Source organism: Papaver somniferum, chromosome 2 (assembly GCF_003573695.1).
Source record: "Papaver somniferum cultivar HN1 chromosome 2, ASM357369v1, whole genome shotgun sequence".
NCBI lineage: Eukaryota > Viridiplantae > Streptophyta > Magnoliopsida > Ranunculales > Papaveraceae > Papaver > Papaver somniferum.
Genome location: NC_039359.1, coordinates 102,868,329 through 102,879,935, shown reverse-complemented (window position 1 = coordinate 102,879,935; position 11,607 = coordinate 102,868,329). Strand labels below are relative to the sequence as shown.

The window sequence follows — 11,607 nt, the reverse complement described above, 5'->3', positions numbered from 1 at the left end:
ACTGAGTCAACACGTGAGTTTGCTGAGTCAACACGTAGGCTTGAGTTAGAGACGGAAAAATAATTGCTCGAATTGCACTGAATTGCCAATACATTGCTTCAAAAATCAACCTTGAAAGTGAGGAAATTTTTTATTTACATAATCAAGATGACAAGGATAGAATTGGAAGCAATACTTTAGATGAGGTTCAACCATTTTCATGTTATTATGATTATGAGTGTTGATGAAGAATCTGAAATATTTAGGCATAGTGATCAGGAATTTGTTACTCCAACTGAGCTTTATAATGATAATATTATTTCTAGTTCAAGTCCAAATAATTTTAATAATTATTCACCTATTCAAAAGGACGAGGATTTGACTAAAGATAAGACTTCCTTAGATGATGTAGTTTTTCCTTTTGATTACGAAGGCGATGATAGTTTAGAGGAGCGGGTTTATCCTGAGAATATTGTTTTAGAGTCTAGAATTTATAAACATTAGTCTTATAAAAACAAAATGAAATCGTAGAGATGAGTGAGGATGTACCTGACTTAGAAGAATCAATTGACCATTTTCAGGAATCTGATGACCTTGAAACTAGGGAAGTTGTGACTAGTCTTTATAGAGACACTGAAAACTCTAAGTTTGGGGGTGATTTTTATTGTCCATGTGCTTTAACTCTTACAAAGGTCCCTCACTTGGAACTTAACATATATGCCTCAGCTATTTTACAATATTGTCTTCATACACGTTTTCCTGAACCTAATAATGTCCAGAAAGAAGTTCAGTTGTTAGAAACCCATCCTCTGGTTGATGTGGTTAACCCAGGCTACGATACCTCTATTGACTTTGTTTTCCAACCAAAAACTTTTTCTCCAATTGTGGGAACTTATGAAATTCAAATGTGTCACATATTAAGTTTCGAGACTAAACCTAATTACTTTAGGAGATTACGGTCGACATTTTTGTTTAAGGAAGACCACCACTCTCTTTGTGGTCAGTTGTGTAAGTCAAATTTGATTGACTTCAAGGATCCGCAATTATTTAGGCTATTATTATGTGCTTCTAAGTTTTTATTTGTGTTTTTCCAGACTCTAGAACCTGAACATTCGGATCTAACTTTTGAGGAAATGCAACCCAGGAAAATATGTTATCTAGACCCAGTTATAGAACCTGAACCTGAACCACAGCTAGATGTAGTTGTCTTAAACAGAAAACTAGACAAGGGTGTGCTTTATTTGTTAACTTTCTTGGCATGGTGCAGATTCCTTTTACTTGTGATAGCTCTATTTGGTTTTGGTGATCCGCAGTTATTCCTGTTATTACTTTATGATTCTATAAGGTGACTAATCCTTTCTTAGCCTGGCTGAAGACTTTAAACTTAGCACTTCTTGGGAGGTAACCCAATCTCATGCAATACGGTAATATCTTTCCTTAACTCTTTTGCTTCAAATGGTAACAGTTTCTCCTTGTTCATATGGTTTTAATTTTATCTTTAGAACATTGAGGACAATGTTAGATTTAAGTTTGGGGGTATGGGAGAAACTTTTTAGTTGCAATAAATAAGCTCCAGAGCCTAGAAATTTATGTTTATTAAGGATGGCACTAACCAATCTAAGTGGATGGAAGCATCTTGGTTATAGGAGTTGAGGAACCAATCTGATTAGATGGAAACATCTAAAGAGTCTATTCATAAAAAGCACAGAGCTCATGTGTTACAATTTAAAAAAAAAAACGTGGTAGTTTCGCCATATCTCGTTGAATCCTTTTCACCTTCTGTTTTTATTTTCTTATAAGTGATTGGGTGAAATAGAGTGATTGAGATACAAAAAAAAAAGACCAGACCATCAGACCAACCGGAATAAATTCAATAAAGTCGACCACTGGAGCCCTTGTATATGCCAGTTGTGTTGACCTAGAGTTAGGATTATCACCCGTTGGTTCCCTTGTATATGCCAGCTGTGTTGATATTAGTCAGACTGGTATCTCAATCCATTAGGATAGCTTCACCTTAGTCAACATCAAAACCATATATGTTTTTCTCTATATCCATCTTCTTAATCTTTCCATGTGATTGGTTGACTCCGGTTATGATGTACAAAAACTATCTGAGTGGAGCTCTGTCACTTATATGAATTTTAGTATGCTTGAGTGCAAACTCGTGTACAACAATTGGAATTTCGCATCAGAGTACTTCCTCCTGTAGTCAATCAGAGTATTCCAACCAAGGAGATTATTTAGTGCCTTCCAAGGTTTTGCGTAGATAGCTAGGGTCCGGAGTAAAGGTTTTGTGGGTACACCTCTGGTAAACCCTCCGGAGACAACACTCCGCCGCTAGGGCCACCTAGCGGTTTAACGGCTTGCTGCACGTGCTAACTGTAGTCATTTTTATTTTTCTAGATTAGATTTGCTCGAGGACTAGCAAATAATAATTTTGGGGGTATTTGATAGACACATTTTTGTGACCGAATTGTCCTCAATTTTCAGTATTGTTGGTACTCGATTTTCTACTTATTATGGTGTTATATGTGTTTGTAGGTATTTTTGGAAAATAAACATTTTTGGAAAATTCGGCTCGGAAAGTTGGTATAGGAACCCGGAGGACACATGTTATTCGGACTCTCAGTTTTGGATAAGAGGCACCTAACTGATAAGGGGCACCCCAGGGAGCCAACTTCTAATCGCACCCCACTACTGGTTAAGGGGGCTCCATCTTCTTCCTTGATTTGAAAAGAAAAATTGGAGGGGAAATTTGGTTTCAACGGTAAAGGATTTATTATCTTTAAGATAAGAATATCTGCTTGCCTTACAAACATGAAGTTTTGAAGAAAAAGGAAGTTATCTTGTATTAAACAAGAAAGATATCCTTAGAAGATTTCATCTTGGATTTTATTCTGTGAATTAAAGAAGATATGGGTTTAGTAAAGACATATATAGAATAAAGAGAAGGCAAAATTCTTGAAGATATTTTTAATTAAAAAGAAGAAGATTTTGGAGTTATGGAAGAATATATTTGAGTGATGTGTATTTGTGTGTATAAATAGAGAGCTAGAGAGCACATTTGGGGGCAGTTTTGGAGAGAAAAGAAAAACCCGTTTTTAATTATTTCTCACCTTTTCCATCATTTGTAAACACCTTTTTGAGCAATGAAAAATTCCTTTGAGTGTGTTTTCACCATGCGGAGCTAGACCCATCACTGGGACAACGGAGGAGGTTGTGTTTCGTTCATGTGGTAATTAAAATAATTCTTTTATAACTATTTGCATATAATTTAATTGTTTTATAATTTTTATTAATTATTTGTTATTTTGTTTGATGTCGCATGCTTGGTTTTAATTACTTTTGATGCGTCATGCTCACAACTTACAACTAATGTTTTATGAAATCTACTTTGGAAAAGAATAGAGTTATTGTTTCTTTTGTTTTGAGTTATAAATGTCTAGGATTAATTTATGAACCTATTGATGTGATTTGTAGATAGTGGTAAAAATTGATTTAACTTTAGACTTAAATTCAAAACTAAATAGAAAATTCACTAATAATTATAACAAACACTAACAAAGTTGGTATCAATATTAAAAGAACACTGAGGCTAAGATTCCACTATTTTCCAAGTTTAAGGTGATTTAATCCAATCTTTGTATTCATGCAATTTTCTCGTTCAATTTGATTCTTACTACTGCAACAAGTAGATTTTCAAAAGCAATAATTGTAAATACCAAGTATGAAGCATCAAAAGTCTTAAACTAAGCATACTCCATCAAAATAGATCACAATTACTCAAATAAAAATCATATTCGATATTAGTTCAAGGCAAATAATCATAATAAAATTGCAATAAATAGATAAAAGAGAATATACCACTTATTGTTGGAAAAATAGCTTCCTCTAGGGGCCTCAGCAATGGGGTTTATCTCCTCATATTAACCATGTTCTCAAAATATGTTTTTATAGCTCAAAAGTGTACAAGGAGGTGAAAAAGTGATAACACAGCCGATTCGCAACAGTGTGAAGGTGTTGCAGAATCTCTGTTACAAAGTGGAAACAGTAGCTAAAGACCTAATGCAATTACTGTTGATAAACGATAGATGGGTTCTGCTGTTGAATAGCGATAGTGTTCTGCGACAGATACTTATGCGTCAATGTTCTTCATGTTCTTCCTCTTCAGCGGCAGCAGCAGAATAAGGTATTTTCCTACAACTCGATCTCTGGAGCTCTGTGGTGTTCTAAACTTCTCTGAAAGGCTTCGTACTTCTTTTTGTGACTCGTCCCAGCACTTTTGTACTTCACAGGATGATTAAATCCCGAGAAATCTTCCACTTCCCTCCACCAAAAGTCTCGGACTTTTGTTTCTCTTTTCTACACGTCTCTGGAACACATTTGTTTACGCATCTCAGTTGTTTCTACTCTTCCAAACTCTCTCTAAGATATAGTCGAATCTTTGGGAAAATATTTTTTCCATTTACCAATCAATCCCACGAGCAAACTCGGCTAAAACTTCTCCAAACCAATGTAACAGAGACCCGAGAAACTCATGTCCCTTCTTTGAGTCATCTCGATGATTCAACCAAATTCGATCAAAACAAAATCAATTACCAACCCTGTTTGGTTAACTTGAGTCCAGCTCAACACAAATCCGAGATTGAATCTCGTGTAAACCCCTCCAAAATATGAACCCTAATTTTGTTCTCAACTGCCGAATATTTCCCGCCAATTTTCTGTTCAAATAGGGAAGAACAGGGATGTCCCCTAACCAGAGTAGGGGTCCTTTAGCAGCTTCCTTAAGGGGTATCCTGGGGTGCCCCTTATCCAAACCGGGGGTCCTAATAGCAAGTGTCCTCCGGGTTCTTTCCGACAACTTTTTGAGCCAATTTTTTTCTAAAAATGTTTATTGGCCAAAAATACCTACAAATAAATAAAACACCATAATAAGTACAAAAATGAGCCCTAACAATATATAGAATTGAGATAAATCGGACACAAAAATGTGTCTATCAAATACCCCCAAACATATTATTTGCTAGTCCTCGAGCAAAAATAAAATAGAAATAAAATCGTAACTCATTGTTACAGGCATCGTCGATTGCATTTAGCGTATGCAATAAGCCTTTAAACCCCTAGGTGTCTCTAGTGGCGGAGTGTTGTCTCTGGAGAGCTTACCAGAGGTATGCCCACAAAACCTTTATACTCCAGACCCTAGCTATCTACACAGAACCTTGGAAGGCACTAAAGAATCTCCTTGGTTGGAATACTTATTGACTACAGGAGGAAGTACCCTGATGTGAAATTCCAATTGTTGTACACGAGTTCGCACTCAAGCATACTAAAATTCATATAAAGTGACAGAGCTCTACTCAGATAGTCGCATCCAAACTCAGAATCAAACAAATCACATGGATAGATTAAGAAGATGGATATAGAAAAACATAGATGGTTTTGATGTTGACTAAGGTGAACGGTGTTTCTCATATCTGTCTGAAGGCCACTGCCGTAATGAACCTATCCTAATGGACTGAGATACCGGTCTGACTAATATCAACACACTGGCATATACAAGGGTACCAGTGGTCGATAATCTTAACTCTAGGCCAACACAACTGACATATACAAGGGTTCCAGTGGTCGACTTTATTGAATTTATTCCAGTTGGTCTGATGGTCTGGTCTCAATTTCTCTTTTTTTTTTTTCTTTTTTTTCTACTTTTTTTCTTTTTTTGTATTTTTTTTTGTATTTTTGTATGGCTATCTCAATCACTCTATTTCACCCTAGAAATGGTAACAACTTGAATCGTGAGCGCCACCTAATCACTTAGAGAAACATATTTTAAAAAGAAAAAAAAATAGAAGTGAAAAGGACTCAATGAGATATGGCGAAACTACCATGTTATTTCTAACACCTGAGCTCTGTGATTTTATGAATAGACTCTTTAGATGTTTCCATCTAATCAGATTGGTCCCTCAACTCCTACAACCAAAATGCTTCCATCCACTTAGATTGGGTAGTTCCATCCTTAATAAGGATAAATTTCTAGGATCTAGAGTTTATTTATTGCAACGAAAAGGTAAGAAAAAGTCAAAAAGTTCTACCCCACCCCCAAACTTAAATCTAACATTGTCCTCAATGTTTCTAATTAAAGAACAGTACCAAAAATATAAGTAACATGAGGAAATAGTAAAGAGAGAAGTCGGAAAGATAGTACCTGGGTGAAGTGTAACCAAAAACCTATAAAAATAATATACAGATGGTCAATCAAGGTAAACAAGGTCCTCCATAGGGACCTCCTCAACATCACCTGTAGGAAAAGGCTCTATAAAGGGCTTCAATCGCTGAGCGTTAACCTTCGAAGAACTACTACCATCTGGTGTCTCAATCTCAACAGCGCCATGAGAAAAAACAGTACGGACCACAAAAAGACCGGTCCATCGAGAGCGCAACTTCCCAGGGAATAGATGCAACCGAGTGTCATATAGAAGAACTTTTTGACCTGGAGAAAATGACTTTCGTAAAATATTCCTATCATTCACAAGTTTCATTTTGTTATTATACTCCTTAGCACTATCGTATGCATCTCTACGAATCTCGTCCAACTCATTGATCTGGAGATTTCTTTGAGCTCCTTCCTTGTCAAGTGAAAAGTTTAAGTTCTTAATAGCCCAATAGGCTCGATGCTCTAACTCAACAGGCAGGTAACATGCCTTGCCAAACACTAAATGATAAGGTGACATTCCAATGGGTGTCTTAAACGCAGTACGGTAAGTCCATAAGGCATCACTAAGCCTCGACGACCAGTCTTTCCTATTTGGATTAACTGTTTTCTCTATAATACGTTTAATTTCCCTATTGGAAACCTCTACCTAACCACTAGTCTGAGGGTGATATGGGGTTGCTACTTTATGGGTAATATCGTATTGTTCATTAAAAGAGCAAACGGTCTATTACAAAAGTGTGAACCTCCATCACTAATTATAGCTCGCGGCGTACCAAAACGTGTAAGTATATTCTCTTTCAAAAACGGGACTACGACCCTGTGGTCATTCGTTTTACACGGAACCGCCTCAACCCACTTAGACACATAGTCTACAGCGACAAGTATGTAAAGATAACCAAACGAAATAGGAAATGGACCCATAAAATCAATGCCCCACACATCAAAGACCTCAATCACTAAAATAGGGTTCAAAGGCATCATATTTCTACGGGAAATGGTTTCTAACTTCTGGCAACTCTCACAAGAAACACAATGACTATGGGAATCTTTAAACAACGAAGGCCAGTAAAATCCACACTACAAAATCTTAGCAGCAGTCTTCTTAGCACTAAGATTCCCCCCACATGCATGTTCATGACAAAAGGAGATAATACTAGACTGGTCACTCTCAGATACACATCTCCTAATAATCTGGTCCGGACAATACTTAAACAGATAAGGATCGTCCCAAAAGAAATGCTTAACCTCGGCTAAAAACCTAGAACGATCTTGCTTACCCCAATGTTGAGGCATTCGACCAGTAACAAGATAATTCACTATATCTGCATACCAAGGTGATTGGGAAACAGAGAACAATTGTTCATCAGGAAAACTATCCCTTATAGGAAGGGAATTATTAGGGGAACTAACAACTAGCCTAGAAAAGTGGTCTGCTACCACATTCTCTGTACCCTTTTTGTCTCTAATGTCTGGAAAAAATTCTTGTAACAAAAGGATCCATCTAATCAATCTAGGTTTGGTATCCTTCTTAGACAAAAGGTATTTCAAAGCAGCATGATCAGTATAGATTACGATCTTAGAAACTAATAAATAGGATCTAAACTTATCCAAGGCAAACACGATGGATAGCAATTCCTTCTCTGTAGTTGTATAGTTCATTTGGGCATCATTCAGAGTTTTGCTAGCATAGTAAATCGCATGGAGTAATTTGTTTTCTCTCTGACCTAGCACAACGCCTATAGCATAATCTGAAGCATCACACATAATTTCAAAGGGTAGGTTCCAGTTAGGTGCCTTGACTATCGGGGCAGTAGTGAGTAAAGTTTTAAGCTTATCAAAAGCCTTTAAGCAAGCATCATCAAAGACAAACTTAACATCTTTTGCAAGCAAATTGCAAAGAGGTCTAGAAATCAAGCTAAAATCCTTAATGAATCGACGATAAAAACCTGCATGCCCTAAGAATGACCTAATATCTTTTACGGTTTTTGGGACCTGTAGAGTCTTAATAAGGTCAATTTTGGCTTTGTCTACCTCTATACCCTTTGAAGAAACGATGTGCCCTAAGACAATTCCTGATTCAACCATGAAATGGTATTTTTCCCAATTAAGTACTAAATTATTTTCCTTACACCTAGTCAATACTAATGTCAAATGATGCAAGCACTCATCAACTGATGAACCAAACACTGAAAAATCATCCATAAAGACCTCTAAAAACCGTTCTACCATATCAGAGAATATGCTCATCATACAATGCTGAAAAGTCGCAGGGGCATTACATAACCCGAAAGGCATGCGTCTATACGCAAAGGTACCAAAGGGACAGGTAAAAGTGGTTTTCTCTTGGTCTTCTGGGGAAATAACTATTTGATTATAACCGGAGTAGCCATCTACGAAGCAATAATGACTATGTCCAGCTAATCGCTCTAGCATTTGGTCGATAAAAGGAAGAGGAAAGTGATCCTTCCTTGTGACCTTGTTCAATTTCCTATAGTCAATACACACACTCCATCCCGTGGTCACTCGGGTTGGGATTAATTCAGTATTATCATTCTGGACTACAGTGATACCTGATTTCTTGGGGACAACCTAAACAGGGTTGACCCACTTACTGTCTGAAATTGGGTAAATAATACCCGCATCTAACAACTTAAGCACCTCTTTTCGAACTACCTCTTTCATGTTAGGGTTCAGTCGACGTTGCATCTCCCTAGAAGGTTTGGAGTCTTCCTCTAAATGAAGCTGATGCATACACACAATAGGACTTATACCCTTAATGTCTGTTATAGTCTACCCTAAAGCTTCCTTATTGTCTTGAAGTACTTTTACTAGCCTACTTTTCTGATCACTATCCAAATCGGAAGCTACAATTACAGGTAAAGTCTCATATGGGCCTAAAAACACATACTATAGAGTATCGGGTAGTGGTTTAAGGTCCAACTTTGGGGGCTCTTCTAAAGAAGGAATTAGGGTAGTCTCAGAAACTAGTAACAGTTCGAACCTAGCTTTCTATCTCTCAGTGTCTAACACAGGGGTAGAATCTAATAGAGCATTCACTTGTTCAATAGTGCTATCGTCATCAAAATCTAAACCAAAATGGGATAAACAACTTTCTAAGGGGTCTTCAAATAAAATGTTAGGTAATGACTTCTGAACTAAGGCTTCTATCATGTTCACCTCTTCAACACATGTGTCATCTAGATCATAAGGTATCTTACTGACGTTAAAAATGCTCATCTCTATAGTCATATTACCAAAAGATAAATTCATCACACCATTTCGACAGTTAATGATCGCATTCGACGTAGCTAAAAACGGGCGACCTAAAATCATAGGTATCTGGTTCTCTGGGTCAGGGACAGGTTGAGTATCTAGGACCACGAAATCCACTGGATAGATAAACTTGTCGACCTCAATAAGGACATCCTCAATAACACCTCGAGGAATTTTAATAGACCTATCAGCTAACTGCAGCGTTATCTGAGTAGGTTTCATTTCACCAAGTCCTAGCTGTAAGTACACATGGTACGGAAGTAGGTTCACACTGGCTCCTAAATCAAGTAAATCTTTTTCTACCATGAGTTTACCTATTGTACAAGCAATGGTAGGGGAACCTGGGTCTTTGTACTTTGGAGTTGTAGTGTTTTGAATAATTGAACATACGTGACTATCTAAAAAGGCTTTTTTATGGACGCTAAGTTTTCGCTTTCGCGTACACATATCCTTAAGGAACTTGGCATAAGCAGGAATTTTCCTAATTGCATCTAATAAAGGAAGGTTTATGGTAACTTGATTAAAAACCTCCAATATGTCATTAAAGTTCGATTCCTTCTTTGTTGGTACTAATAGCTGAGGAAATGGGGCTCTTGTCACAGAATCAGACCTCTCAGGAACTGAGTTGGCATCATCATAAATTTTATCAGTTTCCTTAGCTAGTGGTCCTGAGGGGTGAACTACAGTATGTTCACTATCGGGCATGGTTACCTGATTGTCTACTATTCTACCACTCCTAAAGGTTCTAATAGCATTCAATTGATTCGATGGTTTTTTACCTACTTCATGAACTTCTCTAGGATTGGGATTAGTCTGACTAGGGAACCTACCATTAATTCTCTCACTTAAGGTCTTAGCTATTTGGCCGACTTGAAGTTCTAACTTAGCAAGGCTCTGAGCATTAGTTTGAAAATTCTGCTTGGTTTCCTGTTGAAAACTAACATGGCTCTGTGCTAACATTTCCTGAGTTTTTGCTAACATCTTAATAGATTCCTCTAAGTTAGTCGTTTTATTTTCTGGGCCTGATGTATTCCTAGTGTAGCCAAAACCCGGGGGAGCATTAGAATTATTAGACTGACCCTGACTCTGGCCCTTAGACCATGAAAAGTTTGGATGGTTCCTCCAACCAGGATTATAGGTTTCTGAATATGGGTCAAACTTCTGACGATTATCAAACCTAGTATTATTATATAGAGCATTGGCTTGCTCTTCATTATTCTGGCCTTCCCAAAAAGTCTCCAATCTACCACTAGTGTTACCCACTTCTAAAGATTCTAACCTTTTCTCTATAGCAGCAATTTTGGCATCTGATTCATAGCCTCCTTCTACCCTATTAACGTTTCCTCTGCCGAGAAGAATTGTTTTCTGGGGTCCCCTACTACTTTCCCATTGTTGGGTCTTTTCGGCGACTTCATGCAAATATGTCATCGCGTCATCAACTGTTTGGTTCTCAAATCCACCAGTACACATAGATTTTACTGTGGTTGTGGTGGATAATCTAAACCCTCATAAAGGATCTGAACTAACCTAACCTTCTCTAAACCATGATGAGGACATTGGGCTAATAAATCATTGAACCTTTCCAAATACCTATACAAAGTTTCTCCCTCCTGTTGACAAAACGTCCAGGTTTGCGTCCTAATAGACGATGTTTTGTGCCTAGGGAAAAAATTGTTCAAAAAGGCAGATGTAAGTTGTTCATACGTTTCGATTGACCCGGAAGCCAAACTATATAGCCACGATTTAGATTTATCTTTCAGGGAAAGGGGGAATAACCTAAGTTTCAAAGCATCATCATCTAGGTTTCTAATCCTGAGGGTACTACAAATTTCCTCAAAGTCCCTAACATGGAAATAGGGGTTTTCATTTTCTTTCCCAAAAAAGATTGGGAGCAGTTGTAAGGTCCCAGGTTTAAGTTCATAAGTTGCTTCCGTCTCAGCTAACCTGATACATGAGGGGCGAGTAGTCCTAGTTGGATTAAACAAAGCTTTCAAAGTTGTGATTTTTGGCGCTATCGGAGCAACATGGATTCTCTCCTCAGTCAAAGGACGTTCAAAAACAGACTCTTCAAAAGTCGGACTCTCTAGATTAAGGTAATCGAGACGCTTCGAACTACTAGGTTTCTCTTTAATAAATCTACCTAG

General features: G+C 37.4%; 1 pseudogene; it reads left to right on the top strand.

Annotated features, from left to right (window-relative positions):
* The first annotated feature begins 11,002 nt into the window (after positions 1-11,002).
* On the top strand, positions 11,003-11,102 carry LOC113354751 (annotated as a pseudogene).
* The last annotated feature ends 505 nt before the right edge of the window (positions 11,103-11,607 follow it).